We start from the raw sequence: 27,096 nt of genomic DNA, 5'->3' as shown, positions 1-27,096 counted from the left end.
TTGTTTTCACGAGGACTTTATCTTTTTGGAAAAAATTCTTTTGAATTATTTTCTAATTTGTTGAAAACCCGGACGCCGGGCATTTAATTGAATATTATAATGCATTTTTAATGTATTTTCACTAAATAAACTATTAAAAAGATGTTAATTATTCAGAATAACTGCTCCAAAACAATCTCCTCGCCGTAAGGTTTCCAACGAGTCATCACTTGTCCCGATCGGACTTTCCACGAAGAATTAATAGGCGTTAGACGGATCGAGCCAACACATTGGAGACGTGTTAAGTAGTAAAACTAGTAAGATCCTTTCAGCAATCGATCATACCAGCACTAATGCACAAGAACCCATCAGAACTCTGCAGTTAAGCGTGCTTGGGCGAGAGTAGTACTAAGATGGGTGACCTCTTGGGAAGTCCTCGTGTTGATTGCCTTTTTTGTTTTTTTGCCATTTTTTTTGCCGATTTGTCTAATGAAGGGCAGCGACGAGTAGTGAAATATATTTGTTTTCACGAGGACTTTATCTTTTTGGACAAAATTCTTTTGAATTATTTTCTAATTTTTTGAAAACCCGGACGCCGGGCATTTAATTGAATATTATAATGCATTTTTAATGTATTTTCACTAAAAAACTATTAAAAAGATGTTAATTATTCAGAATAACTGCTCCAAAACAATCTCCTCGCCGTAAGGTTTCCAACAAGTCATCACTTGTCCCGATCGGACTTTCCACGAAGAATTAATAGGCGTTAGACGGATCGAGCCAACACATTGGAGACGTGTTAAGTAGTAAAACTGGTAAGATCCTTTCAGCAATCGATCATACCAGCACTAATGCACCAGAACCCATCAGAACTCTGCAGTTAAGTGTGCTTGGGCGAGAGTAGTACTAAGATGGGTGACCTCTTGGGAAGTCCTCGTGTTGATTGCCTTTTTTGTTTTTTTGCCATTTTTTTTGCCGATTTGTCTAATGAAGGGCAGCGACGAGTAGTGAAATATATTTGTTTTCACGAGGACTTTATCTTTTTGGACAAAATTCTTTTGAATTATTTTCTAATTTTTTGAAAACCCGGACGCCGGGCATTTAATTGAATATTATAATGCATTTTTAATGTATTTTCACTAAAAAAACTATTAAAAATATGTTAATTATTCAGAATAACTGCTCCAAAACAATCTCCTCGCCGTAAGGTTTCCAACGAGTCATCACTTGTCCCGATCGGACTTTCCACGAAGAATTAATAGGCGTTAGACGGATCGAGCCAACACATTGGAGACGTGTTAAGTAGTAAAACTAGTAAGATCCTTTCAGCAATCGATCATACCAGCACTAATGCACCAGAACCCATCAGAACTCTGCAGTTAAGCGTGCTTGGGCGAGAGTAGTACTAAGATGGGTGACCTCTTGGGAAGTCCTCGTGTTGATTGCCTTTTTTGTTTTTTTGCCGATTTGTCTAATGAAGGGCAGCGACGAGTAGTGAAATATATTTGTTTTCACGAGGACTTTATCTTTTTGGACAAAATTCTTTTGAATTATTTTCTATTTTGTTGAAAACCCGGACGCCGGGCATTTAATTGAATATTATAATGCATTTTTAATGTATTTTCACTAAAAAAACTATTAAAAATATGTTAATTATTCAGAATAACTGCTCCAAAACAATCTCCTCGCCGTAAGGTTTCCAACGAGTCATCACTTGTCCCGATCGGACTTTCCACGAAGAATTAATAGGCGTTAGACGGATCGAGCCAACACATTGGAGACGTGTTAAGTAGTAAAACTAGTAAGATCCTTTCAGCAATCGATCATACCAGCACTAATGCACCAGAACCCATCAGAACTCTGCAGTTAAGCGTGCTTGGGCGAGAGTAGTACTAAGATGGGTGACCTCTTGGGAAGTCCTCGTGTTGATTGCCTTTTTTGTTTTTTTGCCGATTTGTCTAATGAAGGGCAGCGACGAGTAGTGAAATATATTTGTTTTCACGAGGACTTTATCTTTTTGGACAAAATTCTTTTGAATTATTTTCTAATTTGTTGAAAACCCGGACGCCGGGCATTTAATTGAATATTATAATGCATTTTTAATGTATTTTCACTAAAAAAAACTATTAAGAATATGTTAATTATTCAGAATAACTGCTCCAAAACAATCTCCTCGCCGTAAGGTTTCCAACGAGTCATCACTTGTCCCGATCGGACTTTCCACGAAGAATTAATAGGCGTTAGACGGATCGAGCCAACACATTGGAGACGTGTTAAGTAGTAAAACTAGTAAGATCCTTTCAGCAATCAATCATACCAGCACTAATGCACCAGAACCCATCAGAACTCTGCAGTTAAGCGTGCTTGGGCGAGAGTAGTACTAAGATGGGTGACCTCTTGGGAAGTCCTCGTGTTGATTGCCTTTTTTGTTTTTTTGCCGATTTGTCTAATGAAGGGCAGCGACGAGTAGTGAAATATATTTGTTTTCACGAGGACTTTATCTTTTTGGACAAAATTCTTTTGAATTATTTTCTAATTTGTTGAAAACCCGGACGCCGGGCATTTAATTGAATATTATAATGCATTTTTAATGTATTTTCACTAAAAAAACTATTAAAAATATGTTAATTATTCAGAATAACTGCTCCAAAACAATCTCCTCGCCGTAAGGTTTCCAACGAGTCATCACTTGTCCCGATCGGACTTTCCACGAAGAATTAATAGGCGTTAGACGGATCGAGCCAACACATTGGAGACGTTTTAAGTAGTAAAACTAGTAAGATCCTTTCAGCAATCGATCATACCAGCACTAATGCACCAGAACCCATCAGAACTCTGCAGTTAAGCGTGCTTGGGCGAGAGTAGTACTAAGATGGGTGACCTCTTGGGAAGTCCTCGTGTTGATTGCCTTTTTTGTTTTTTTGCCGATTTGTCTAATGAAGGGCAGCGACGAGTAGTGAAATATATTTGTTTTCACGAGGACTTTATCTTTTTGGACAAAATTCTTTTGAATTATTTTCTAATTTGTTGAAAACCCGGACACCGGGCATTTAATTGAATATTATAATGCATTTTTAATGTATTTTCACTAAAAAAAACTATTAAAAATATGTTAATTATTCAGAATAACTGCTCCAAAACAATCTCCTCGCCGTAAGGTTTCCAACGAGTCATCACTTGTCCCGATCGGACTTTCCACGAAGAATTAATAGACGTTAGACGGATCGAGCCAACACATTGGAGACGTGTTAAGTAGTAAAACTAGTAAGATCCTTTCAGCAATCGATCATACCAGCACTAATGCACCAGAACCCATCAGAACTCTGCAGTTAAGCGTGCTTGGGCGAGAGTAGTACTAAGATGGGTGACCTCTTGGGAAGTCGTCGTGTTGATTGCCTTTTTTGTTTTTTTGCCATTTTTTTTGCCGATTTGTCTAATGAAGGGCAGCGACGAGTAGTGAAATATATTTGTTTTCACGAGGACTTTATCTTTTTGGACAAAATTCTTTTGAATTATTTTCTAATTTGTTGAAAACCCGGACGCCGGGCATTTAATTGAATATTATAATGCATTTTTAATGTATTTTCACTAAAAAAACTATTAAAAATATGTTAATTATTCAGAATAACTGCTCCAAAACAATCTCCTCGCCGTAAGGTTTCCAACGAGTCATCACTTGTCCCGATCGGACTTTCCACGGAAAATTAATAGGCGTTAGACGGATCGAGCCAACACATTGGAGACGTGTTAAGTAGTAAAACTAGTAAGATCCTTTCAGCAATCGATCATACCAGGACTAATGCACCAGAACCCATCAGAACTCTGCAGTTAAGCGTGCTTGGGCGAGAGTAGTACTAAGATGGGTGACCTCTTGGGAAGTCCTCGTGTTGATTGCCTTTTTTGTTTTTTTGCCATTTTTTTTGCCGATTTGTCTAATGAAGGGCAGCGACGAGTAGTGAAATATATTTGTTTTCAGGAGGACTTTATCTTTTTGGACAAAATTCTTTTGAATTATTTTCTAATTTGTTGAAAACCCGGACGCCGGGCATTTAATTGAATATTATAATGCATTTTTAATGTATTTTCACTAAAAAAACTATTAAAAATATGTTAATTATTCAGAATAACTGCTCCAAAACAATCTCCTCGCCGTAAGGTTTCCAACGAGTCATCACTTGTCCCGATCGGACTTTCCACGGAAAATTAATAGGCGTTAGACGGATCGAGCCAACACATTGGAGACGTGTTAAGTAGTAAAACTAGTAAGATCCTTTCAGCAATCGATCATACCAGCACGAATGCACCAGAACCCATCAGAACTCTGCAGTTAAGCGTGCTTGGGCGAGAGTAGTACTAAGATGGGTGACCTCTTGGGAAGTCCTCGTGTTGATTGCCTTTTTTGTTTTTTTGCCATTTTTTTTGCCGATTTGTCTAATGAAGGGCAGCGACGAGTAGTGAAATATATTTGTTTTCACGATGACTTTATCTTTTTGGACAAAATTCTTTTGAATTATTTTCTAATTTGTTGAAAACCCGGACGCCGGGCATTTAATTGAATATTATAATGCATTTTTAATGTATTTTCTCTAAAAAAACTATTAAAAATATGTTAATTATTCAGAATAACTGCTCCAAAACAATCTCCTCGCCGTAAGGTTTCCAACGAGTCATCACTTGTCCCGATCGGACTTTCCACGGAAAATTAATAGGCGTTAGACGGATCGAGCCAACACATTGGAGACGTGATAAGTAGTAAAACTAGTAAGATCCTTTCAGCAATCGATCATACCAGCACTAATGCACCAGAACCCATCAGAACTCTGCAGTTAAGCGTGCTTGGGCGAGAGTAGTACTAAGATGGGTGACCTCTTGGGAAGTCCTCGTGTTGATTGCCTTTTTTGTTTTTTTGCCATTTTTTTTGCCGATTTGTCTAATGAAGGGCAGCGACGAGTAGTGAAATATATTTGTTTTCACGAGGACTTTATCTTTTTGGACAAAATTCTTTTGAATTATTTTCTAATTTGTTGAAAACCCGGACGCCGGGCATTTAATTGAATATTATAATGCATTTTTAATGTATTTTCACTAAAAAAACTATTAAAAAGATGTTAATTATTCAGAATAACTGCTCCAAAACAATCTCCTCTCCGTAAGGTTTCCAACGAGTCATCACTTGTCCCGATCGGACTTTCCACGAAGAATTAATAGGCGTTAGACGGATCGAGCCAACACATTGGAGACGTGTTAAGTAGTAAAACTAGTAAGATCCTTTCAGCAATCGATCATACCAGCACTAATGCACCAGAACCCATCAGAACTCTGCAGTTAAGCGTGCTTGGGCGAGAGTAGTACTAAGATGGGTGACCTCTTGGGAAGTCCTCGTGTTGATTGCCTTTTTTGTTTTTTTGCCATTTTTTTGCCGATTTGTCTAATGAAGGGCAGCGACGAGTAGTGAAATATATTTGTTTTCACGAGGACTTTATCTTTTTGGACAAAATTCTTTTGAATTATTTTCTAATTTGTTAAAAACCCGGACGCCGGGCATTTAATTGAATATTATAATGCATTTTTAATGTATTTTCACTAAAAAAAACTATTAAAAATATGTTAATTATTCAGAATAACTGCTCCAAAACAATCTCCTCGCCGTAAGGTTTCCAACGAGTCATCACTTGTCCCGATCGGACTTTCCATGAAGAATTAATAGGCGTTAGACGGATCGAGCCAACACATTGGAGACGTGTTAAGTAGTAAAACTAGTAAGATCCTTTCAGCAATCGATCATACCAGCACTAATGCACCAGAACCCATCAGAACTCTGCAGTTAAGCGTGCTTGGGCGAGAGTAGTACTAAGATGGGTGACCTCTTGGGAAGTCCTCGTGTTGATTGCCTTTTTTGTTTTTTTGCAATTTTTTTTGCCGATTTGTCTAATGAAGGGCAGCGACGAGTAGTGAAATATATTTGTTTTCACGAGGACTTTATCTTTTTGGACAAAATTCTTTTGAATTATTTTCTAATTTGTTGAAAACCCGGACGCCGGGCATTTAATTGAATATTATAATGCATTTTTAATGTATTTTCACTAAAAAAAACTATTAAAAATATGTTAATTATTCAGAATAACTGCTGCAAAACAATCTCCTCGCCGTAAGGTTTCCAACGAGTCATCACTTGTCCCGATCGGACTTTCCACGAAGAATTAATAGGCGTTAGACGGATCGAGCCAACACATTGGAGACGTGTTAAGTAGTAAAACTAGTAAGATCCTTTCAGCAATCGATCATACCAGCACTAATGCACCAGAACCCATCAGAACTCTGCAGTTAAGCGTGCTTGGGCGAGAGTAGTACTAAGATGGGTGACCTCTTGGGAAGTCCTTGTGTTGATTGCCTTTTTTGTTTTTTTGCCATTTTTTTTGCCGATTTGTCTAATGAAGGGCAGCGACGAGTAGTGAAATATATTTGTTTTCACGAGGACTTTATCTTTTTGGACAAAATTCTTTTGAATTATTTTCTAATTTTTTGAAAACCCGGACGCCGGGCATTTAATTGAATATTATAATGCATTTTTAATGTATTTTCACTAAAAAAAACTATTAAAAATATGTTAATTATTCAGAATAACTGCTCCAAAACAATCTCCTCGCCGTAAGGTTTCCAACGAGCCATCACTTGTCCCGATCGGACTTTCCACGAAGAATTAATAGGCGTTAGACGGATCGAGCCAACACATTGGAGACGTGTTAAGTAGTAAAACTAGTAAGATCCTTTCAGCAATCGATCATACCAGCACTAATGCACCAGAACCCATCAGAACTCTGTAGTTAAGCGTGCTTGGGCGAGAGTAGTACTAAGATGGGTGACCTCTTGGGAAGTCCTCGTGTTGATTGCCTTTTTTGTTTTTTTGCCATTTTTTTGCCGATTTGTCTAATGAAGGGCAGCGACGAGTAGTGAAATATATTTGTTTTCACGAGGACTTTATCTTTTTGGACAAAATTCTTTTGAATTATTTTCTAATTTGTTGAAAACCCGGACGCCGGGCATTTAATTGAATATTATAATGCATTTTTAATGTATTTTCACTAAAAAAACTATTAAAAATATGTTAATTATTCAGAATAACTGCTCCAAAACAATCTCCTCGCCGTAAGGTTTCCAACGAGTCATCACTTGTCCCGATCGGACTTTCCACGGAAAATTAATAGGCGTTAGACGGATCGAGCCAACACATTGGAGACGTGTTAAGTAGTAAAACTAGTAAGATCCTTTCAGCAATCGATCATACCAGCACTAATGCACCAGAACCCATCAGAACTCTGCAGTTAAGCGTGCTTGGGCGAGAGTAGTACTAAGATGGGTGACCTCTTGGGAAGTCCTCATGTTGATTGCCTTTTTTATTTATTTTTACTTTTTTTTTCGCCGGTTATTCTTATGAAGGCTAGTGACTAGTTAGAAAGCGGGTTGCACGAGATAAGATGGATTTTTTATCTCGTGATATATGGGAGGGCGTCTGCCCTAATTGGGTGAAAATCCAAAAACCGTGCATTTATTTGGATATTTTAATATTTTTTAACTAAAAAACTATTAAAACGAGATTAGTAGTTCAAAATAACCGCGTCAAGCGTTCTCCTCGTCATAAGGTTTCCAGCGAGTCATCACTTGCCCGGATCGGACTTGCCACGAGGAAGTAACGGGCGTTAGATGGATCGAGCCAATACATTGGAGACGTGTTAAGTAGTAAAATTGGTGAGAAACTTTCAGCAATCGATCATACCAGCACTAATGCACCAGAACCCATCAGAACTCTGCAGTTAAGCGTACTTGGGCGAGAGTAGTACTAAGATGGGTGACCTCTTGGGAAGTCCTCGTGTTGATTGCCTTTTTTTATCTTTTTTACTTTTTTTTTTCGCCGGTTTTTCTTATGAAGGCTAGTGACTAGTTAGAAAGCGGGTTACACGAGATAAGATGGAATTTTTATCTCGTGATATATGGGAGGGCATTGGGTGAAAATTCAAAAACCGTGCGTTTGTTTGGATATTTTAATATTTTTTTAACTAAAAAACTATTAAAACGAGATTAGTTGTTCAAAATAACCGCGTCAAGCGTTATCCTCGTCATAAGGTTTCCAGCGAGTCATCACTTGCCCGGATCGGACTTGCCACGAGGAAGTAAGGGGCGTTAGATGGATCGAGCCAATACATTGGAGACGTGTTAAGTAGTAAAATTGGTGAGAAACTTTCAGCAATCGATCATACCAGCACTAATGCACCAGAACCCATCAGAACTCTGCAGTTAAGCGTGCTTGGGCGAGAGTAGTACTAAGATGGGTGACCTCTTGGGAAGTCCTCGTGTTGATTGCCTTTTTTTATCTTTTTTACTTTTTTTTTCCGCCGAGATAAGATGGAATTTTTATCTCGTGATATATGGGAGGGCGTCTGCCCTAATTGGGTGAAAATTCAAAAACCGTGCGTTTGTTTGGATATTTTAATATTTTTTTTAACTAAAAAACTATTAAAAAATACATGTTTTTTTATCTCGTGTGCGTTTATTAGGATATTTTAATATTTTTTAACTAAAAAACTATTAAAACGAGATTAGTTGTTCAAAATAACCGCGTCAAGCGTTATCCTCGTCATAAGGTTTCCAGCGAGTCATCACTTGCCCGGATCGGACTTGCCACGAGGAAGTAACGGGCGTTAGATGGATCGAGCCAATACATTGGAGACGTGTTAAGTAGTAAAATTGGTGAGAAGCTTTCAGCAATCGATCATACCAGCACTAATGCACCAGAACCCATCAGAACTCTGCAGTTAAGCGTGCTTGGGCGAGAGTAGTACTAAGATGGGTGACCTCTTGGGAAGTCCTCGTGTTGATTGCCTTTTTTTGTTTTTTTGCCATTTTTTTTGCCGATTTGTCTAATGAAGGGCAGCGACGAGTAGTGAAATATATTTGTTTTCACGAGGACTTTATCTTTTTGGAAAAAATTCTTTTGAATTATTTTCTAATTTTTTGAAAACCCGGACGCCGGGCATTTAATTGAATATTATAATGCATTTTTAATGTATTTTCACTAAAAAAACTATTAAAAAATGTTAATTATTCAGAATAACTGCTCCAAAACAATCTCCTCGCCGTAAGGTTTCCAACGAGTCATCACTTGTCCCGATCGGACTTTCCACGAAGAATTAATAGGCGTTAGACGGATCGAGCCAACACATTGGAGACGTGTTAAGTAGTAAAACTAGTAAGATCCTTTCAGCAATCGATCATACCAGCACTAATGCACCAGAACCCATCAGAACTCTGCAGTTAAGCGTGGTTGGGCGAGAGTAGTACTAAGATTGGTGACCTCTTGGGAAGTCCTCGTGTTGATTGCCTTTTTTGTTTTTTTGCCATTTTTTTTGCCGATTTGTCTAATGAAGGGCAGCGACGAGTAGTGAAATATATTTGTTTTCACGAGGACTTTATCTTTTTGGACAAAATTCTTTTGAATTATTTTCTAATTTTTTGAAAACCCGGACGCCGGGCATTTAATTGAATATTATAATGCATTTTTAATGTATTTTCACTAAAAAACTATTAAAAAGATGTTAATTATTCAGAATAACTGCTCCAAAACAATCTCCTCGCCGTAAGGTTTCCAACGAGTCATCACTTGTCCCGATCAGACTTTCCACGAAGAATTAATAGGCGTTAGACGGATCGAGCCAACACATTGGAGACGTGTTAAGTAGTAAAACTAGTAAGATCCTTTCAGCAATCGATCATACCAACACTAATGCACCAGAACCCATCAGAACTCTGCAGTTAAGCGTGCTTGGGCGAGAGTAGTACTAAGATGGGTGACCTCTTGGGAAGTCCTCGTGTTGATTGCCTTTTTTTGTTTTTTTGCCATTTTTTTTGCCGATTTGTCTAATGAAGGGCAGCGACGAGTAGTGAAATATATTTGTTTTCACGAGGACTTTATCTTTTTGGAAAAAATTCTTTTGAATTATTTTCTAATTTTTTGAAAACCCGGACGCCGGGCATTTAATTGAATATTATAATGCATTTTTAATGTATTTTCACTAAAAAAACTATTAAAAAATGTTAATTATTCAGAATAACTGCTCCAAAACAATCTCCTCACCGTAAGGTTTCCAACGAGTCATCACTTGTCCCGATCGGACTTTCCACGAAGAATTAATAGGCGTTAGACGGATCGAGCCAACACATTGGAGACGTGTTAAGTAGTAAAACTAGTAAGATCCTTTCAGCAATCGATCATACCAGCACTAATGCACCAGAACCCATCAGAACTCTGCAGTTAAGCGTGGTTGGGCGAGAGTAGTACTAAGATGGGTGACCTCTTGGGAAGTCCTCGTGTTGATTGCCTTTTTTGTTTTTTTGCCATTTTTTTTCCGATTTGTCTAATGAAGGGCAGAGACGAGTAGTGAAATATATTTGTTTTCACGAGGACTTTATCTTTTTGGACAAAATTATTTTGAATTATTTTCTAATTTGTTGAAAACCCGGACGCCGGGCATTTAATTGAATATTATAATGCATTTTTAATGTGTTTTCACTAAAAAAACTATTAAAAAGATGTTAATTATTCAGAATAACTGCTCCAAAACAATCTCCTCGCCGTAAGGTTTCCAACGAGTCATCACTTGTCCCGATCGGACTTTCCACGAAGAATTAATAGGCGTTAGACGGATCGAGCCAACACATTGGAGACGTGTTAAGTAGTAAAACTAGTAAGATCCTTTCAACAATCGATCATACCAGCACTAATGCACAAGAACCCATCAGAACTCTGCAGTTAAGCGTGCTTGGGCGAGAGTAGTACTAAGATGGGTGACCTCTTGGGAAGTCCTCGTGTTGATTGCCTTTTTTGTTTTTTTGCCATTTTTTTTGCCGATTTGTCTAATGAAGGGCAGCGACGAGTAGTAAAATATATTTGTTTTCACGAGGACTTTATCTTTTTGGACAAAATTCTTTTGAATTATTTTCTAATTTGTTGAAAACCCGGACGCCGGGCATTTAATTGAATATTATAATGCATTTTTAATGTATTTTCACTAAAAAAAACTATTAAAAATATGTTAATTATTCAGAATAACTGCTCCAAAACAATCTCCTCGCCGTAAGGTTTCCAACGAGCCATCACTTGTCCCGATCGGACTTTCCACGAAGAATTAATAGGCGTTAGACGGATCGAGCCAACACATTGGAGACGTGTTAAGTAGTAAAACTAGTAAGATCCTTTCAGCAATCGATCATACCAGCACTAATGCACCAGAACCCATCAGAACTCTGCAGTTAAGCGTGCTTGGGCGAGAGTAGGACTAAGATGGGTGACCTCTTGGGAAGTCCTCGTGTTGATTGCCTTTTTTGTTTTTTTGCCATTTTTTTTGCTGATTTGTCTAATGAAGGGCAGCGACGAGTAGTGAAATATATTTGTTTTCACGAGGACTTTATCTTTTTTGACAAAATTCTTTTGAATTATTTTCTAATTTGTTGAAAACCCGGACGCCGGGCATTTAATTGAATATTATAATGCATTTTTAATGTATTTTCACTAAAAAAAACTATTAAAACTATGTTAATTATTCAGAATAACTGCTCCAAAACAATCTCCTCGCCGTAAGGTTTCCAACGAGTCATCACTTGTCCCGATCGGACTTTCCACGAAGAATTAATAGGCGTTAGACGGATCGAGCCAACACATTGAAGACGTGTTAAGTAGTAAAACTAGTAAGATCCTTTCAGCAATCGATCATACCAGCACTAATGCACCAGAACCCATCAGAACTCTGCAGTTAAGCGTGCTTGGGCGAGAGTAGTACTAAGATGGGTGACCTCTTGGGAAGTCCTCGTGTTGATTGCCTTTTTTGTTTTTTTGCCATTTTTTTTGCCGATTTGTCTAATGAAGGGCAGCGACGAGTAGTGATATATATTTGTTTTCACGAGGACTTTATCTTTTTGGACAAAATTCTTTTGAATTATTTTCTAATTTGTTGAAAACCCGGACGCCGGGCATTTAATTGAATATTATAATGCATTTTTAATGTATTTTCACTAAAAAAAACTATTAAAAATATGTTAATTATTCAGAATAACTGCTCCAAAACAATCTCCTCGCCGTAAGGTTTCCAACGAGTCATCACTTGTCCCGATCGGACTTTCCACGAAGAATTAATAGGCGTTAGACGGATCGAGCCAACACATTGGAGACGTGTTAAGTAGTAAAACTAGTAAGATCCTTTCAGCAATCGATCATACCAGCACTAATGCACCAGAACCCAGCAGAACTCTGCAGTTAAGCGTGCTTGGGCGAGAGTAGTACTAAGATGGGTGACCTCTTGGGAAGTCCTCGTGTTGATTGCCTTTTTTGTTTTTTTGCCATTTTTTTTGCCGATTTGTCTAATGAAGGGCAGCGACGAGTAGTGAAATATATTTGTTTTCACGAGGACTTTATCTTTTTGGACAAAATTCTTTTGAATTATTTTCTAATTTGTTGAAAACCCGGACGCCGGGCATTTAATTGAATATTATAATGCATTTTTAATGTATTTTCACTAAAAAAAACTATTAAAAATATGTTAATTATTCAGAATAACTGCTCCAAAACAATCTCCTCGCCGTAAGGTTTCCAACGAGTCATCACTTGTCCCGATCGGACTTTCCACGAAGAATTAATAGGCGTTAGACGGATCGAGCCAACACATTGGAGACGTGTTAAGTAGTAAAACTAGTAAGATCCTTTCAGAAATCGATCATACCAGCACTAATGCACCAGAACCCATCAGAACTCTGCAGTTAAGCGTGCTTGGGCGAGAGTAGTACTAAGATGGGTGACCTCTTGGGAAGTCCTCGTGTTGATTGCCTTTTTTGTTTTTTTGCCATTTTTTTTGCCGATTTGTCTAATTAAGGGCAGCGACGAGTAGTGAAATATATTTGTTTTCACGAGGACTTTATCTTTTTGGACAAAATTCTTTTGAATTATTTTCTAATTTGTTGAAAACCCGGACGCCGGGCATTTAATTGAATATTATAATGCATTTTTAATGTATTTTCACTAAAAAAAACTATTAAAAGTATGTTAATTATTCAGAATAACTGCTCCAAAACAATCTCCTCGCCGTAAGGTTTCCAACGAGTCATCACTTGTCCCGATCGGACTTTCCACGAAGAATTAATAGGCGTTAGACGGATCGAGCCAACACATTGGAGACGTGTTAAGTAGTAAATCTAGTAAGATCCTTTCAGCAATCGATCATACCAGCACTAATGCACCAGAACCCATCAGAACTCTGCAGTTAAGCGTGCTTGGGCGAGAGTAGTACTAAGATGGGTGACCTCTTGGGAAGTCCTCGTGTTGATTGCCTTTTTTTGTTTTTTTGCCATTTTTTTTGCCGATTTGTCTAATGAAGGGCAGCGACGAGTAGTGAAATATATTTGTTTTCACGAGGACTTTATCTTTTTGGACAAAATTCTTTTGAATTATTTTCTAATTTGTTGAAAACCCGGACGACGGGCATTTAATTGAATATTATAATGCATTTTTAATGTATTTTCACTAAAAAAACTATTAAAAATATGTTAATTATTCAGAATAACTGCTCCAAAACAATCTCCTCGCCGTAAGGTTTCCAACGAGTCATCACTTGTCCCGATCGGACTTTCCACGGAGAATTAATAGGCGTTAGACGGATCGAGGCAACACATTGGAAACGTGTTAAGTAGTAAAACTAGTAAGATCCTTTCAGCAATCGATCATACCAGCACTAATGCACCAGAACCCATCAGAACTCTGCAGTTAAGCGTGCTTGGGCGAGAGTAGTACTAAGATGGGTGACCTCTTGGGAAGTCCTTGTGTTGATTGCCTTTTTTGTTTTTTTGCCGATTTGTCTAATGAAGGGCAGCGACGAGTAGTGAAATATATTTGTTTTCACGAGGACTTTATCTTTTTGGACAAAATTCTTTTGAATTATTTTCTAATTTGTTGAAAACCCGGACGCCGGGCATTTAATTGAATATTATAATGCAATTTTAATGTATTTTCACTAAAAAAAACTATTAAAAATATGTTAATTATTCAGAATAACTGCTCCAAAACAATCTCCTCGCCGTAAGGTTTCCAACGAGTCATCACTTGTCCCGATCGGACTTTCCACGAAGAATTAATAGGCGTTAGACGGATCGAGCCAACACATTGGAGACGTGTTAAGTAGTAAAACTAGTAAGATCCTTTCAGCAATCGATCATACCAGCACTAATGCACCAGAACCCATCAGAACTCTGCAGTTAAGCGTGCTTGGGCGAGAGTAGTACTAAGATGGGTGACCTCTTGGGAAGTCCTCGTGTTGATTGCCTTTTTTGTTTTTTTGCCATTTTTTTTGCCGATTTGTCTAATGAAGGGCAGCGAAGAGTAGTGAAATATATTTGTTTTCACGAGGACTTTATCTTTTTGGACAAAATTCTTTTGAATTATTTTCTAATTTGTTGAAAACCCGGACGCCGGGCATTTAATTGAATATTATAATGCATTATTAATGTATTTTCACTAAAAAAAACTATTAAAAATATGTTAATTATTCAGAATAACTGCTCCAAAACAATCTCCTCGCCGTAAGGTTTCCAACGAGTCATCACTTGTCCCGATCGGACTTTCCACGAAGAATTAATAGGCGTTAGACGGATCGAGCCAACACATTGGAGACGTGTTAAGTAGTAAAACTAGTAAGATCCTTTCAACAATCGATCATACCAGCACTAATGCACCAGAACCCATCAGAACTCTGCAGTTAAGCGTGCTTGGGCGAGAGTAGTACTAAGATGGGTGACCTCTTGGGAAGTCCTCGTGTTGATTGCCTTTTTTGTTTTTTTGCCATTTTTTTTGCCGATTTGTCTAATGAAGGGCAGCGACGAGTAGTGAAATATATTTGTTTTCACGAGGACTTTATCTTTTTGGACAAAATTCTTTTGAATTATTTTCTAATTTGTTGAAAACCCGGACGCCGGGCATTTAATTGAATATTATAATGCATTTTTAATGTATTTTCACTAAAAAAACTATTAAAAATATGTTAATTATTCAGAATAACTTCTCCAAAACAATCTCCTCGCCGTAAGGTTTCCAACGAGTCATCACTTGTCCCGATCGGACTTTCCACGAAGAATTAATAGGCGTTAGACGGATCGAGCCAACACATTGGAGACGTGTTAAGTAGTAAAACTAGTAAGATCCTTTCAGCAATCAATCATACTAGCACTAATGCACCAGAACCCATCAGAACTCTGCAGTTAAGCGTGCTTGGGCGAGAGTAGTACTAAGATGGGTGACCTCTTGGGAAGTCCTCGTGTTGATTGCTTTTTTTGTTTTTTTGCCATTTTTTTTGCCGATTTGTCTAATGAAGGGCAGCGACGAGTAGTGAAATATATTTGTTTTCACGAGGACTTTATCTTTTTGGACAAAATTCTTTTGAATTATTTTCTAATTTGTTGAAAACCCGGACGCCGGGCATTTAATTGAATATTATAATGCATTTTTAATGTATTTTCACTAAAAAAACTATTAAAAATATGTTAATTATTCAGAATAACTGCTCCAAAACAATCTCTTCGCCGTAAGGTTTCCAACGAGTCATCACTTGTCCCGATCGGACTTTCCACGAAGAATTAATAGGCGTTAGACGGATCGAGCCAACACATTGGAGACGTGTTAAGTAGTAAAACTAGTAAGATCCTTTCAGCAATCGATCATACCAGCACTAATGCACCAGAACCCATCAGAACTCTGCAGTTAAGCGTGCTTGGGCGAGAGTAGTACTAAGATGGGTGACCTCTTGGGAAGTCCTCGTGTTGATTGCCTTTTTTGTTTTTTTGCCATTTTTTTTGCCGATTTGTCTAATGAAGGGCAGCGACGAGTAGTGAAATATATTTGTTTTCACGAGGACTTTATCTTTTTGGACAAAATTCTTTTGAATTATTTTCTAATTTGTTGAAAACCCGGACGCCGGGCATTTAATTGAATATTATAATGCATTTTTAATGTATTTTCACTAAAAAAAAAACTATTAAAAATATGTTAATTATTCAGAATAACTGCTCCAAAACAATCTCCTCGCCGTAAGGTTTCCAACGAGTCATCACTTGTCCCGATCGGACTTTCCACGAAGAATTAATAGGCGTTAGACGGATCGAGCCAACACATTGGAGACGTGTTAAGTAGTAAAACTAGTAAGATCCTTTCAGCAATCGATCATACCAGCACTAATGCACCAGAACCCATCAGAACTCTGCAGTTAAGCGTGCTTGGGCGAGAGTAGTACTAAGATGGGTGACCTCTTGGGAAGTCCTCGTGTTGATTGCCTTTTTTGTTTTTTTGCCATTTTTTTTGCCGATTTGTCTAATGAAGGGCAGCGACGAGTAGTGAAATATATTTGTTTTCACGAGGACTTTATCTTTTTGGACAAAATTCTTTTGAATTATTTTCTAATTTGTTGAAAACCCGGACGCAGGGCATTTAATTGAATATTATAATGCATTTTTAATGTATTTTCACAAAAAAAAAACTATTAAAAATATGTTAATTATTCAGAATAACTGCTCCAAAACAATCTCCTCGCCGTAAGGTTTCCAACGAGTCATCACTTGTCCCGATCGGACTTTCCACGAAGAATTAATAGGCGTTAGACGGATCGAGCCAACACATTGGAGACGTGTTAAGTAGTAAAACTAGTAAGATCCTTTCAGCAATCGATCATACCAGCACTAATGCACCAGAACCCATCAGAACTCTGCAGTTAAGCGTGCTTGGGCGAGAGTAGTACTAAGATGGGTGACCTCTTGGGAAGTCCTCGTGTTGATTGCCTTTTTTGTTTTTTTGCCATTTTTTTTGCCGATTTGTCTAATGAAGGGCAGCGACGAGTAGTGAAATATATTTGTTTTCACGAGGACTTTATCTTTTTGGACAAAATTCTATTGAATTATTTTCTAATTTGTTGAAAACACGGACGCCGGGCATTTAATTGAATATTATAATGCATTTTTAATGTATTTTCACTAAAAAAAACTATTAAAAATATGTTAATTATTCAGAATAACTGCTCCAAAACAATCTCCTCGCCGTAAGGTTTCCAACGAGTCATCACTTGTCCCGATCGGACTTTCCACGAAGAATTAATAGGCGTTAGACGGATCGAGCCAACACATTGGAGACGTGTTAAGTAGTAAAACTAGTAAGATCCTTTCAGCAATCGATCATACCAGCACTAATGCACCAGAACCCATCAGAACCCTGCAGTTAAGCGTGCTTGGGCGAGAGTAGTACTAAGATGGGTGACCTCTTGGGAAGTCCTCGTGTTGATTGCCTTTTTTGTTTTTTTGCCATTTTTTTGCCGATTTGTCTAATGAAGGGCAGCGACGAGTAGTGAAATATATTTGTTTTCACGAGGACTTTATCTTTTTGGACAAAATTCTTTTGAATTATTTTCTAATTTGTTGAAAACCCGGACGCCGGGCATTTAATTGAATATTATAATGCATTTTTAATGTATTTTCACTAAAAAAAACTATTAAAAATATGTTAATTATTCAGAATAACTGCTCCAAAACAATCTCCTCGCCGTAAGGTTTCCAACGAGTCATCACTTGTCCCGATCGGACTTTCCACGAAGAATTAATAGGCGTTAGACGGATCGAGCCAACACATTGGAGACGTGTTAAGTAGTAAAACTAGTAAGATCCTTTCAGCAATCGATCATACCAGCACTAATGCACCAGAACCCATCAGAACTCTGCATTTAAGCGTGCTTGGGCGAGAGTAGTACTAAGATGGGTGACCTATTGGGAAGTCCTCGTGTTGATTGCCTTTTTTGTTTTTTTGCCATTTTTTTTGCCGATTTGTCTAATGAAGGGCAGCGACGAGTAGTGAAATATATTTGTTTTCACGAGGACTTTATCTTTTTGGACAAAATTCTTTTGAATTATTTTCTAATTTGTTGAAAACCCGGACGCCGGGCATTTAATTGAATATTATAATGCATTATTAATGTATTTTCACTAAAAAAAAACTATTAAAAATATGTTAATTATTCAGAATAACTGCTCCAAAACAATCTCCTCGCCGTAAGGTTTCCAACGAGTCATCACTTGTCCCGATCGGACTTTCCACGAAGAATTAATAGGCGTTAGACGGATCGAGCCAACACATTGGAGACGTGTTAAGTAGTAAAACTAGTAAGATCCTTTCAGCAATCGATCATACCAGCACTAATGCACCAGAACCCATCAGAACTCTGCAGTTAAGCGTGCTTGGGCGAGAGTAGTACTAAGATGGGTGACCTCTTGGGAAGTCCTCGTGTTGATTGCCTTTTTTGTTTTTTTGCCATTTTTTTTGCCGATTTGTCTAATGAAGGGCAGCGACGAGTAGTGAAATATATTTGTTTTCACGAGGACTTTATCTTTTTGGACAAAATTCTTTTGAATTATTTTCTAATTTTTTGAAAACCCGGACGCCGGGCATTTAATTGAATATTATAATGCATTTTTAATGTATTTTCACTAAAAAAAACTATTAAAAAGATGTTAATTATTCAGAATAACTGCTCCAAAACAATCTCCTCGCCGTAAGGTTTCCAACGAGTCATCACTTGTCCCGATCGGACTTTCCACGAAGAATTAATAGGCGTTAGACGGATCGAGCCAACACATTGGAGACGTGTTAAGTAGTAAAACTAGTAAGATCCTTTCAACAATCGATCATACCAGCACTAATGCACCAGAACCCATCAGAACTCTGCAGTTAAGCGTGCTTGGGCGAGAGTAGTACTAAGATGGGTGACCTCTTGGGAAGTCCTCGTGTTGATTGCCTTTTTTGTTTTTTTTGCCATTTTTTTTGCCGATTTGTCTAATGAAGGGCAGCGACGAGTAGTGAAATATATTTGTTTTCACGAGGACTTTATCTTTTTGGAAAAAATTCTTTTGAATTATTTTCTAATTTTTTGAAAACCCGGACGCCGGGCATTTAATTGAATATTATAATGCATTTTTAATGTATTTTCACTAAAAAAACTATTAAAAAGATGTTAATTATTCAGAATAACTGCTCCAAAACAATCTCCTCACCGTAAGGTTTCCAACGAGTCATCACTTGTCCCGATCGGACTTTCCACGAAGAATTAATAGGCGTTAGACGGATCGAGCCAACACATTGGAGACGTGTTAAGTAGTAAAACTAGTAAGATCCTTTCAGCAATCGATCATACCAGCACTAATGCACCAGAACCCATCAGAACTCTTCAGTTAAGCGTGGTTGGGCGAGAGTAGTACTAAGATGGGTGACCTCTTGGGAAGTCCTCGTGTTGATTGCCTTTTTTGTTTTTTTGCCATTTTTTTTCCGATTTGTCTAATGAAGGGCAGAGACGAGTAGTGAAATATATTTGTTTTCACGAGGACTTTATCTTTTTGGACAAAATTATTTTGAATTATTTTCTAATTTGTTGAAAACCCGGACGCCGGGCATTTAATTGAATATTATAATGCATTTTTAATGTATTTTCACTAAAAAAACTATTAAAAAGATGTTAATTATTCAGAATAACTGCTCCAAAACAATCTCCTCACCGTATGGTTTCCAACGAGTCATCACTTGTCCCGATCGGACTTTCCACGAAGAATTAATAGGCGTTAGACGGATCGAGCCAACACATTGGAGACGTGTTAAGTAGTAAAACTAGTAAGATCCTTTCAGCAATCGATCATAGCAGCACTAATGCACCAGAACCCATCAGAACTCTGCAGTTAAGCGTGGTTGGGCGAGAGTAGTACTAAGATGGGTGACCTCTTGGGAAGTCCTCGTGTTGATTGCCTTTTTTGTTTTTTTGCCATTTTTTTGCCGATTTGTCTAATGAAGGGCAGCGACGAGTAGTGAAATATATTTGTTTTCACGAGGACTTTATCTTTTTGGAAAAAATTCTTTTGAATTATTTTCTAATTTGTTGAAAACCCGGACGCCGGGCATTTAATTGAATATTATAATGCATTTTTAATGTATTTTCACTAAATAAACTATTAAAAAGATGTTAATTATTCAGAATAACTGCTCCAAAACAATCTCCTCGCCGTAAGGTTTCCAACGAGTCATCACTTGTCCCGATCGGACTTTCCACGAAGAATTAATAGGCGTTAGACGGATCGAGCCAACACATTGGAGACGTGTTAAGTAGTAAAACTAGTAAGATCCTTTCAGCAATCGATCATACCAGCACTAATGCACAAGAACCCATCAGAACTCTGCAGTTAAGCGTGCTTGGGCGAGAGTAGTACTAAGATGGGTGACCTCTTGGGAAGTCCTCGTGTTGATTGCCTTTTTTGTTTTTTTGCCATTTTTTTTGCCGATTTGTCTAATGAAGGGCAGCGACGAGTAGTGAAATATATTTGTTTTCACGAGGACTTTATCTTTTTGGACAAAATTCTTTTGAATTATTTTCTAATTTGTTGAAAACCCGGACGCCGGGAATTTAATTGAATATTATAATGCATTTTTAATGTGTTTTCACTAAAAAAACTATTAAAAAGATGTTAATTATTCAGAATAACTGCTCCAAAACAATCTCCTCGCCGTAAGGTTTCCAACGAGTCATCACTTGTCCCGATCGGACTTTCCACGAAGAATTAATAGGCGTTAGACGGATCGAGCCAACACATTGGAGACGTGTTAAGTAGTAAAACTAGTAAGATCCTTTCAGCAATCGATCATACCAGCACTAATGCACCAGAACCCATCAGAACTCTGCAGTTAAGCGTGGTTGGGCGAGAGTAGTACTAAGATGGGTGACCTCTTGGGAAGTCCTCGTGTTGATTGCCTTTTTTGTTTTTTTGCCATTTTTTTTCCGATTTGTCTAATGAAGGGCAGAGACGAGTAGTGAAATATATTTGTTTTCACGAGGACTTTATCTTTTTGGACAAAATTATTTTGAATTATTTTCTAATTTGTTGAAAACCCGGACGCCGGGCATTTAATTGAATATTATAATGCATTTTTAATGTATTTTCACTAAATAAACTATTAAAAAGATGTTAATTATTCAGAATAACTGCTCCAAAACAATCTCCTCGCCGTAAGGTTTCCAACGAGTCATCACTTGTCCCGATCGGACTTTCCACGAAGAATTAATAGGCGTTAGACGGATCGAGCCAACACATTGGAGACGTGTTAAGTAGTAAAACTAGTAAGATCCTTTCAACAATCGATCATACCAGCACTAATGCACAAGAACCCATCAGAACTCTGCAGTTAAGCGTGCTTGGGCGAGAGTAGTACTAAGATGGGTGACCTCTTGGGAAGTCCTCGTGTTGATTGCCTTTTTTGTTTTTTTTGCCATTTTTTTTGCCAATTTGTCTAATGAAGGGCAGCGACGAGTAGTGAAATATATTTGTTTTCACGAGGACTTTATCTTTTTGGACAAAATTCTTTTGAATTATTTTCTAATTTTTTGAAAACCCGGACGCCGGGCATTTAATTGAATATTATAATGCATTTTAATGTATTTTCACTAAAAAACTATTAAAAAGATGTTAATTATTCAGAATAACTGCTCCAAAACAATCTCCTCGCCGTAAGGTTTCCAACGAGTCATCACTTGTCCCGATCGGACTTTCCACGAAGAATTAATAGGCGTTAGACGGATCGAGCCAACACATTGGAGACGTGTTAAGTAGTAAAACTAGTAAGATCCTTTCAACAATCGATCATACCAGCACTAATGCACAAGAACCCATCAGAACTCTGCAGTTAAGCGTGCTTGGGCGAGAGTAGTACTAAGATGGGTGACCTCTTGGGAAGTCCTCGTGTTGATTGCCTTTTTTGTTTTTTTGCCATTTTTTTTGCCAATTTGTCTAATGAAGGGCAGCGACGAGTAGTGAAATATATTTGTTTTCACGAGGACTTTATCTTTTTGGACAAAATTCTTTTGAATTATTTTCTAATTTTTTGAAAACCCGGACGCCGGGCATTTAATTGAATATTATAATGCATTTTAATGTATTTTCACTAAAAAACTATTAAAAAGATGTTAATTATTCAGAATAACTGCTCCAAAACAATCTCCTCGCCGTAAGGTTTCCAACGAGTCATCACTTGTCCCGATCGGACTTTCCACGAAGAATTAATAGGCGTTAGACGGATCGAGCCAACACATTGGAGACGTGTTAAGTAGTAAAACTAGTAAGATCCTTTCAGCAATCGATCATACCAGCACTAATGCACCAGAACCCATCAGAACTCTGCAGTTAAGCGTGGTTGGGCGAGAGTAGTACTAAGATGGGTGACCTCTTGGGAAGTCCTCGTGTTGATTGTCTTTTTTGTTTTTTTTGCCATTTTTTTTGCCGATTTGTCTAATGAAGGGCAGCGACGAGTAGTGAAATATATTTGTTTTCACGAGGACTTTATCTTTTTGGAAAAAATTCTTTTGAATTATTTTCTAATTTTTTGAAAACCCGGACGCCGGGCATTTAATTGAATATTATAATGCATTTTTAATGTATTTTCACTAAAAAAACTATTAAAAAGATGTTAATTATTCAGAATAACTGCTCCAAAACAATCTCCTCGCCGTAAGGTTTCCAACGAGTCATCACTTGTCCCGATCGGACTTTCCACGAAGAATTAATAGGCGTTAGACGGATCGAGCCAACACATTGGAGACGTGTTAAGTAGTAAAACTGGTAAGATCCTTTCAGCAATCGATCATACCAGCACTAATGCACCAGAACCCATCAGAACTCTGCAGTTAAGCGTGCTTGGGCGAGAGTAGTACTAAGATGGGTGACCTCTTGGGAAGTCCTCGTGTTGATTGCCTTTTTTGTTTTTTTGCCATTTTTTTTGCCGATTTGTCTAATGAAGGGCAGCGACGAGTAGTGAAATATATTTGTTTTCACGAGGACTTTATCTTTTTGGAAAAAATTCTTTTGAATTATTTTCTAATTTTTTGAAAACCCGGACGCCGGGCATTTAATTGAATATTATAATGCATTTTTAATGTATTTTCACTAAAAAACTATTAAAAAGATGTTAATTATTCAGAATAACTGCTCCAAAACAATCTCCTCGCCGTAAGGTTTCCAACGAGTCATCACTTGTCCCGATCGGACTTTCCACGAAGAATTAATAGGCGTTAGACGGATCGAGCCAACACATTGGAGACGTGTTAAGTAGTAAAACTAGTAAGATCCTTTCAGCAATCGATCATACCAGCACTAATGCACCAGAACCCATCAGAACTCTGCAGTTAAGCGTGCTTGGGCGAGAGTAGTACTAAGATGGGTGACCTCTTGGGAAGTCCTCGTGTTGATTGCCTTTTTTTGTTTTTTTGCCATTTTTTTTTGCCGATTTGTCTAATGAAGGGCAGCGACGAGTAGTGAAATATATTTGTTTTCACGAGAACTTTATCTTTTTGGAAAAAATTCTTTTGAATTCTTTTCTAATTTTTTGAAAACCCGGACGCCGGGCATTTAATTGAATATTATAATGCATTTTTAATGTATTTTCACTAAAAAAACTATTAAAAAATGTTAATTATTCAGAATAACTGCTCCAAAACAATCTCCTCACCGTAAGGTTTCCAACGAGTCATCACTTGTCCCGATCGGACTTTCCACGAAGAATTAATAGGCGTTAGACGGATCGAGCCAACACATTGGAGACGTGTTAAGTAGTAAAACTAGTAAGATCCTTTCAGCAATCGATCATACCAGCACTAATGCACCAGAACCCATCAGAACTCTGCAGTTAAGCGTGGTTGGGCGAGAGTAGTACTAAGATGGGTGACCTCTTGGGAAGTCCTCGTGTTGATTGCCTTTTTTGTTTTTTTTGCCATTTTTTTTTCCGATTTGTCTAATGAAGGGCAGAGACGAGTAGTGAAATATATTTGTTTTCACGAGGACTTTATCTTTTTGGACAAAATTCTTTTGAATTATTTTCTAATTTGTTGAAAACCCGGACGCCGGGCATTTAATTGAATATTATAATGCATTTTTAATGTATTTTCACTAAATAAACTATTAAAAAGATGTTAATTATTCAGAATAACTGCTCCAAAACAATCTCCTCGCCGTAAGGTTTCCAACGAGTCATCACTTGTCCCGATCGGACTTTCCACGAAGAATTAATAGGCGTTAGACGGATCGAGCCAACACATTGGAGACGTGTTAAGTAGTAAAACTAGTAAGATCCTTTCAACAATCGATCATACCAGCACTAATGCACAAGAACCCATCAGAACTCTGCAGTTAAGCGTGCTTGGGCGAGAGTAGTACTAAGATGGGTGACCTCTTGGGAAGTCCTCGTGTTGATTGCCTTTTTTGTTTTTTTGCCATTTTTTTGCCGATTTGTCTAATGAAGGGCAGCGACGAGTAGTGAAATATATTTGTTTTCACGAGGACTTTATCTTTTTGGACAAAATTCTTTTGAATTATTTTCTAATTTTTTGAAAACCCGGACGCCGGGCATTTAATTGAATATTATAATGCATTTTAATGTATTTTCACTAAAAAACTATTAAAAAGATGTTAATTATTCAGAATAACTGCTCCAAAACAATCTCCTCGCCGTAAGGTTTCCAACGAGTCATCACTTGTCCCGATCGGACTTTCCACGAAGAATTAATAGGCGTTAGACGGATCGAGCCAACACATTGGAGACGTGTTAAGTAGTAAAACTAGTAAGATCCTTTCAGCAATCGATCATACCAGCACTAATGCACCAGAACCCATCAGAACTCTGCAGTTAAGCGTGGTTGGGCGAGAGTAGTACTAAGATGGGTGACCTCTTGGGAAGTCCTCGTGTTGATTGCCTTTTTTGTTTTTTTACCATTTTTTTTCCGATTTGTCTAATGAAGGGCAGAGACGAGTAGTGAAATATATTTGTTTTCACGAGGACTTTATCTTTTTGGACAAAATTATTTTGAATTATTTTCTAATTTGTTGAAAACCCGGACGCCGGGCATTTAATTGAATATTATAATGCATTTTTAATGTATTTTCACTAAAAAAACTACTAAAAAGATGTTAATTATTCAGAATAACTGCTCCAAAACAATCTCCTCGCCGTAAGGTTTCCAACGAGTCATCACTTGTCCCGATCGGACTTTCCACGAAGAATTAATAGGCGTTAGACGGATCGAGCCAACACATTGGAGACGTGTTAAGTAGTAAAACTAGTAAGATCCTTTCAGCAATCGATCATACCAGCACTAATGCACCAGAACCCATCAGAACTCTGCAGTTAAGCGTGCTTGGGCGAGAGTAGTACTAAGATGGGTGACCTCTTGGGAAGTCCTCGTGTTGATTGCCTTTTTTGTTTTTTTGCCATTTTTTTTGCCGATTTGTCTAATTAAGGGCAGCGACGAGTAGTGAAATATATTTGTTTTCACGAGGCTTTATCTTTTTGGACAAAATTCTTTTGAATTATTTTCTAATTTGTTGAAAACCCGGACGCGGGCATTTAATTGAATATTATAATGCATTTTTAATGTATTTTCACTAAAAAAAACTATTAAAACTATGTTAATTATTCAGAATAACTGCTCCAAAACAATCTCCTCGCCGTAAGGTTTCCAACGAGTCATCACTTGTCCCGATCGGACTTTCCACGAAGAATTAATAGGCGTTAGACGGATCGAGCCAACACATTGGAGACGTGTTAAGTAGTAAAACTAGTAAGATCCTTTCAGCAATCGATCATACCAGCACTAATGCACCAGAACCCATCAGAACTCTGCAGTTAAGCGTGCTTGGGCGAGAGTAGTACTAAGATGGGTGACCTCTTGGGAAGTCCTCGTGTTGATTGCCTTTTTTGTTTTTTTGCCATTTTTTTTGCCGATTTGTCTAATTAAGGGCAGCGACGAGTAGTGAAATATATTTGTTTTCACGAGGACTTTATCTTTTTGGACAAAATTCTTTTGAATTATTTTCTAATTTGTTGAAAACCCGGACGCCGGGCATTTAATTGAATATTATAATGCATTATTAATGTATTTTCATTAAAAAAAACTATTAAAAATATGTTAATTATTCAGAATAACTGCTCCAAAACAATCTCCTCGCCGTAAGGTTTCCAACGAGTCATCACTTGTCCCGATCGGACTTTCCACGAAGAATTAATAGGCGTTAGACGGATCGAGCCAACACATTGGAGACGTGTTAAGTAGTAAAACTAGTAAGATCCTTTCAACAATCGATCATACCAGCACTAATGCACCAGAACCCATCAGAACTCTGCAGTTAAGCGTGCTTGGGCGAGAGTAGTACTAAGATGGGTGACCTCTTGGGAAGTCCTCGTGCTGATTGCCTTTTTTGTTTTTTTGCCATTTTTTTTGCCGATTTGTCTAATGAAGGGCAGCGACGAGTAGTGAAATATATTTGTTTTCACGAGGACTTTATCTTTTTGGACAAAATTCTTTTGAATTATTTTCTAATTTGTTGAAAACCCGGACGCCGGGCATTTAATTGAATATTATAATGCATTTTTAATGTATTTTCACTAAAAAAAACTATTAAAAATATGTTAATTATTCAGAATAACTGCTCCAAAACAATCTCCTCGCCGTAAGGTTTCCAACGAGTCATCACTTGTCCCGATCGGACTTTCCACGAAGAATTAATAGGCGTTAGACGGATCGAGCCAACACATTGGAGACGTGTTAAGTAGTAAAACTAGTAAGATCTTTTCAGCAATCGATCATACCAGCACTAATGCACCAGAACCCATCAGAACTCTGCAGTTAAGCGTGCTTGGGCGAGAGTAGTACTAAGATGGGTGACCTCTTGGGAAGTCCTCGTGTTGATTGCCTTTTTTGTTTTTTTGCCATTTTTTTGCCGATTTGTCTAATGAAGGGCAGCGACGAGTAGTGAAATATATTTGTTTTCACGAGGACTTTATCTTTTTGGACAAAATTCTTTTGAATTATTTTCTAATTTGTTGAAAACCCGGACGCCGGGCATTTAATTGAATATTATAATGTATTTTTAATGTATTTTTACTAAAAAAAACTATTAAAAATATGTTAATTATTCAGAATAACTGCTCCAAAACAATCTCCTCGCCGTAAGGTTTCCAACGAGTCATCA

At 37.7% G+C, this 27,096-nt stretch overlaps 54 non-coding genes across 54 annotated transcripts; all 54 read left to right on the top strand.

Moving 5' to 3' along the window:
* The first annotated feature begins 310 nt into the window (after nt 1-310).
* On the top strand, nt 311-429 carry LOC113343094. Its single transcript, XR_003357035.1, has one exon. It is a non-coding gene; the product is annotated as a 5S ribosomal RNA (ribosomal RNA).
* Nucleotides 430-808: 379 nt separating this feature from the next.
* Nucleotides 809-927, top strand: LOC113342706. The gene has a single exon (XR_003356793.1). It is a non-coding gene; the product is annotated as a 5S ribosomal RNA (ribosomal RNA).
* A 380-nt stretch (nt 928-1,307) lies between these two features.
* LOC113344648 lies at nt 1,308-1,426 on the top strand. The gene has a single exon (XR_003357888.1). It is a non-coding gene; the product is annotated as a 5S ribosomal RNA (ribosomal RNA).
* A 368-nt stretch (nt 1,427-1,794) lies between these two features.
* Nucleotides 1,795-1,913, top strand: LOC113344583. The gene has a single exon (XR_003357874.1). It is a non-coding gene; the product is annotated as a 5S ribosomal RNA (ribosomal RNA).
* A 369-nt stretch (nt 1,914-2,282) lies between these two features.
* On the top strand, nt 2,283-2,401 carry LOC113342678. Its single transcript, XR_003356780.1, has one exon. It is a non-coding gene; the product is annotated as a 5S ribosomal RNA (ribosomal RNA).
* Nucleotides 2,402-2,769: 368 nt separating this feature from the next.
* LOC113344516 lies at nt 2,770-2,888 on the top strand. Its single transcript, XR_003357851.1, has one exon. It is a non-coding gene; the product is annotated as a 5S ribosomal RNA (ribosomal RNA).
* Nucleotides 2,889-3,257: 369 nt separating this feature from the next.
* Nucleotides 3,258-3,376, top strand: LOC113343150. Its single transcript, XR_003357068.1, has one exon. It is a non-coding gene; the product is annotated as a 5S ribosomal RNA (ribosomal RNA).
* A 380-nt stretch (nt 3,377-3,756) lies between these two features.
* On the top strand, nt 3,757-3,875 carry LOC113342927. The gene has a single exon (XR_003356923.1). It is a non-coding gene; the product is annotated as a 5S ribosomal RNA (ribosomal RNA).
* A 380-nt stretch (nt 3,876-4,255) lies between these two features.
* Nucleotides 4,256-4,374, top strand: LOC113340938. Its single transcript, XR_003355693.1, has one exon. It is a non-coding gene; the product is annotated as a 5S ribosomal RNA (ribosomal RNA).
* A 380-nt stretch (nt 4,375-4,754) lies between these two features.
* Nucleotides 4,755-4,873, top strand: LOC113344439. The gene has a single exon (XR_003357816.1). It is a non-coding gene; the product is annotated as a 5S ribosomal RNA (ribosomal RNA).
* Nucleotides 4,874-5,253: 380 nt separating this feature from the next.
* LOC113344370 lies at nt 5,254-5,372 on the top strand. Its single transcript, XR_003357778.1, has one exon. It is a non-coding gene; the product is annotated as a 5S ribosomal RNA (ribosomal RNA).
* A 380-nt stretch (nt 5,373-5,752) lies between these two features.
* On the top strand, nt 5,753-5,871 carry LOC113344311. The gene has a single exon (XR_003357752.1). It is a non-coding gene; the product is annotated as a 5S ribosomal RNA (ribosomal RNA).
* A 381-nt stretch (nt 5,872-6,252) lies between these two features.
* Nucleotides 6,253-6,371, top strand: LOC113342728. Its single transcript, XR_003356805.1, has one exon. It is a non-coding gene; the product is annotated as a 5S ribosomal RNA (ribosomal RNA).
* Nucleotides 6,372-6,752: 381 nt separating this feature from the next.
* Nucleotides 6,753-6,871, top strand: LOC113342636. The gene has a single exon (XR_003356768.1). It is a non-coding gene; the product is annotated as a 5S ribosomal RNA (ribosomal RNA).
* Nucleotides 6,872-7,250: 379 nt separating this feature from the next.
* LOC113343183 lies at nt 7,251-7,369 on the top strand. Its single transcript, XR_003357080.1, has one exon. It is a non-coding gene; the product is annotated as a 5S ribosomal RNA (ribosomal RNA).
* Nucleotides 7,370-7,739: 370 nt separating this feature from the next.
* Nucleotides 7,740-7,858, top strand: LOC113342946. The gene has a single exon (XR_003356926.1). It is a non-coding gene; the product is annotated as a 5S ribosomal RNA (ribosomal RNA).
* Nucleotides 7,859-8,220: 362 nt separating this feature from the next.
* Nucleotides 8,221-8,339, top strand: LOC113344242. The gene has a single exon (XR_003357714.1). It is a non-coding gene; the product is annotated as a 5S ribosomal RNA (ribosomal RNA).
* Nucleotides 8,340-8,738: 399 nt separating this feature from the next.
* Nucleotides 8,739-8,857, top strand: LOC113344187. The gene has a single exon (XR_003357698.1). It is a non-coding gene; the product is annotated as a 5S ribosomal RNA (ribosomal RNA).
* Nucleotides 8,858-9,237: 380 nt separating this feature from the next.
* LOC113344011 lies at nt 9,238-9,356 on the top strand. Its single transcript, XR_003357540.1, has one exon. It is a non-coding gene; the product is annotated as a 5S ribosomal RNA (ribosomal RNA).
* Nucleotides 9,357-9,735: 379 nt separating this feature from the next.
* Nucleotides 9,736-9,854, top strand: LOC113343156. Its single transcript, XR_003357069.1, has one exon. It is a non-coding gene; the product is annotated as a 5S ribosomal RNA (ribosomal RNA).
* A 380-nt stretch (nt 9,855-10,234) lies between these two features.
* On the top strand, nt 10,235-10,353 carry LOC113343354. The gene has a single exon (XR_003357202.1). It is a non-coding gene; the product is annotated as a 5S ribosomal RNA (ribosomal RNA).
* Nucleotides 10,354-10,732: 379 nt separating this feature from the next.
* Nucleotides 10,733-10,851, top strand: LOC113343522. Its single transcript, XR_003357282.1, has one exon. It is a non-coding gene; the product is annotated as a 5S ribosomal RNA (ribosomal RNA).
* Nucleotides 10,852-11,232: 381 nt separating this feature from the next.
* On the top strand, nt 11,233-11,351 carry LOC113343477. Its single transcript, XR_003357274.1, has one exon. It is a non-coding gene; the product is annotated as a 5S ribosomal RNA (ribosomal RNA).
* Nucleotides 11,352-11,732: 381 nt separating this feature from the next.
* On the top strand, nt 11,733-11,851 carry LOC113344110. The gene has a single exon (XR_003357659.1). It is a non-coding gene; the product is annotated as a 5S ribosomal RNA (ribosomal RNA).
* A 381-nt stretch (nt 11,852-12,232) lies between these two features.
* On the top strand, nt 12,233-12,351 carry LOC113343145. Its single transcript, XR_003357066.1, has one exon. It is a non-coding gene; the product is annotated as a 5S ribosomal RNA (ribosomal RNA).
* A 381-nt stretch (nt 12,352-12,732) lies between these two features.
* LOC113342902 lies at nt 12,733-12,851 on the top strand. Its single transcript, XR_003356902.1, has one exon. It is a non-coding gene; the product is annotated as a 5S ribosomal RNA (ribosomal RNA).
* A 381-nt stretch (nt 12,852-13,232) lies between these two features.
* LOC113344050 lies at nt 13,233-13,351 on the top strand. The gene has a single exon (XR_003357594.1). It is a non-coding gene; the product is annotated as a 5S ribosomal RNA (ribosomal RNA).
* A 381-nt stretch (nt 13,352-13,732) lies between these two features.
* Nucleotides 13,733-13,851, top strand: LOC113342722. The gene has a single exon (XR_003356799.1). It is a non-coding gene; the product is annotated as a 5S ribosomal RNA (ribosomal RNA).
* Nucleotides 13,852-14,220: 369 nt separating this feature from the next.
* Nucleotides 14,221-14,339, top strand: LOC113344005. Its single transcript, XR_003357538.1, has one exon. It is a non-coding gene; the product is annotated as a 5S ribosomal RNA (ribosomal RNA).
* A 381-nt stretch (nt 14,340-14,720) lies between these two features.
* LOC113342854 lies at nt 14,721-14,839 on the top strand. The gene has a single exon (XR_003356886.1). It is a non-coding gene; the product is annotated as a 5S ribosomal RNA (ribosomal RNA).
* Nucleotides 14,840-15,219: 380 nt separating this feature from the next.
* Nucleotides 15,220-15,338, top strand: LOC113342925. Its single transcript, XR_003356922.1, has one exon. It is a non-coding gene; the product is annotated as a 5S ribosomal RNA (ribosomal RNA).
* A 380-nt stretch (nt 15,339-15,718) lies between these two features.
* LOC113343950 lies at nt 15,719-15,837 on the top strand. The gene has a single exon (XR_003357492.1). It is a non-coding gene; the product is annotated as a 5S ribosomal RNA (ribosomal RNA).
* Nucleotides 15,838-16,220: 383 nt separating this feature from the next.
* Nucleotides 16,221-16,339, top strand: LOC113343884. The gene has a single exon (XR_003357458.1). It is a non-coding gene; the product is annotated as a 5S ribosomal RNA (ribosomal RNA).
* A 382-nt stretch (nt 16,340-16,721) lies between these two features.
* Nucleotides 16,722-16,840, top strand: LOC113343821. The gene has a single exon (XR_003357431.1). It is a non-coding gene; the product is annotated as a 5S ribosomal RNA (ribosomal RNA).
* Nucleotides 16,841-17,221: 381 nt separating this feature from the next.
* Nucleotides 17,222-17,340, top strand: LOC113343206. Its single transcript, XR_003357097.1, has one exon. It is a non-coding gene; the product is annotated as a 5S ribosomal RNA (ribosomal RNA).
* Nucleotides 17,341-17,720: 380 nt separating this feature from the next.
* On the top strand, nt 17,721-17,839 carry LOC113343613. The gene has a single exon (XR_003357323.1). It is a non-coding gene; the product is annotated as a 5S ribosomal RNA (ribosomal RNA).
* Nucleotides 17,840-18,221: 382 nt separating this feature from the next.
* Nucleotides 18,222-18,340, top strand: LOC113343748. Its single transcript, XR_003357385.1, has one exon. It is a non-coding gene; the product is annotated as a 5S ribosomal RNA (ribosomal RNA).
* Nucleotides 18,341-18,721: 381 nt separating this feature from the next.
* LOC113342848 lies at nt 18,722-18,840 on the top strand. Its single transcript, XR_003356885.1, has one exon. It is a non-coding gene; the product is annotated as a 5S ribosomal RNA (ribosomal RNA).
* Nucleotides 18,841-19,221: 381 nt separating this feature from the next.
* On the top strand, nt 19,222-19,340 carry LOC113343865. Its single transcript, XR_003357455.1, has one exon. It is a non-coding gene; the product is annotated as a 5S ribosomal RNA (ribosomal RNA).
* Nucleotides 19,341-19,719: 379 nt separating this feature from the next.
* Nucleotides 19,720-19,838, top strand: LOC113343919. Its single transcript, XR_003357464.1, has one exon. It is a non-coding gene; the product is annotated as a 5S ribosomal RNA (ribosomal RNA).
* A 379-nt stretch (nt 19,839-20,217) lies between these two features.
* On the top strand, nt 20,218-20,336 carry LOC113343087. Its single transcript, XR_003357026.1, has one exon. It is a non-coding gene; the product is annotated as a 5S ribosomal RNA (ribosomal RNA).
* Nucleotides 20,337-20,716: 380 nt separating this feature from the next.
* LOC113343352 lies at nt 20,717-20,835 on the top strand. The gene has a single exon (XR_003357190.1). It is a non-coding gene; the product is annotated as a 5S ribosomal RNA (ribosomal RNA).
* A 379-nt stretch (nt 20,836-21,214) lies between these two features.
* Nucleotides 21,215-21,333, top strand: LOC113343515. The gene has a single exon (XR_003357281.1). It is a non-coding gene; the product is annotated as a 5S ribosomal RNA (ribosomal RNA).
* Nucleotides 21,334-21,712: 379 nt separating this feature from the next.
* Nucleotides 21,713-21,831, top strand: LOC113343502. Its single transcript, XR_003357279.1, has one exon. It is a non-coding gene; the product is annotated as a 5S ribosomal RNA (ribosomal RNA).
* A 378-nt stretch (nt 21,832-22,209) lies between these two features.
* Nucleotides 22,210-22,328, top strand: LOC113343660. The gene has a single exon (XR_003357357.1). It is a non-coding gene; the product is annotated as a 5S ribosomal RNA (ribosomal RNA).
* Nucleotides 22,329-22,709: 381 nt separating this feature from the next.
* Nucleotides 22,710-22,828, top strand: LOC113343688. The gene has a single exon (XR_003357363.1). It is a non-coding gene; the product is annotated as a 5S ribosomal RNA (ribosomal RNA).
* Nucleotides 22,829-23,207: 379 nt separating this feature from the next.
* Nucleotides 23,208-23,326, top strand: LOC113343643. The gene has a single exon (XR_003357342.1). It is a non-coding gene; the product is annotated as a 5S ribosomal RNA (ribosomal RNA).
* Nucleotides 23,327-23,707: 381 nt separating this feature from the next.
* On the top strand, nt 23,708-23,826 carry LOC113343351. Its single transcript, XR_003357171.1, has one exon. It is a non-coding gene; the product is annotated as a 5S ribosomal RNA (ribosomal RNA).
* Nucleotides 23,827-24,207: 381 nt separating this feature from the next.
* LOC113343499 lies at nt 24,208-24,326 on the top strand. The gene has a single exon (XR_003357278.1). It is a non-coding gene; the product is annotated as a 5S ribosomal RNA (ribosomal RNA).
* Nucleotides 24,327-24,703: 377 nt separating this feature from the next.
* On the top strand, nt 24,704-24,822 carry LOC113343343. The gene has a single exon (XR_003357166.1). It is a non-coding gene; the product is annotated as a 5S ribosomal RNA (ribosomal RNA).
* Nucleotides 24,823-25,201: 379 nt separating this feature from the next.
* Nucleotides 25,202-25,320, top strand: LOC113343583. Its single transcript, XR_003357310.1, has one exon. It is a non-coding gene; the product is annotated as a 5S ribosomal RNA (ribosomal RNA).
* Nucleotides 25,321-25,699: 379 nt separating this feature from the next.
* Nucleotides 25,700-25,818, top strand: LOC113343508. Its single transcript, XR_003357280.1, has one exon. It is a non-coding gene; the product is annotated as a 5S ribosomal RNA (ribosomal RNA).
* Nucleotides 25,819-26,199: 381 nt separating this feature from the next.
* On the top strand, nt 26,200-26,318 carry LOC113343225. The gene has a single exon (XR_003357112.1). It is a non-coding gene; the product is annotated as a 5S ribosomal RNA (ribosomal RNA).
* Nucleotides 26,319-26,699: 381 nt separating this feature from the next.
* Nucleotides 26,700-26,818, top strand: LOC113343443. Its single transcript, XR_003357253.1, has one exon. It is a non-coding gene; the product is annotated as a 5S ribosomal RNA (ribosomal RNA).
* The last annotated feature ends 278 nt before the right edge of the window (nt 26,819-27,096 follow it).

Source organism: Papaver somniferum, chromosome 1 (genome assembly GCF_003573695.1).
Source record: "Papaver somniferum cultivar HN1 chromosome 1, ASM357369v1, whole genome shotgun sequence".
In the NCBI taxonomy this organism is placed as follows: domain Eukaryota; kingdom Viridiplantae; phylum Streptophyta; class Magnoliopsida; order Ranunculales; family Papaveraceae; genus Papaver; species Papaver somniferum.
This window is presented reverse-complemented; position numbering and strand designations above follow the sequence as displayed.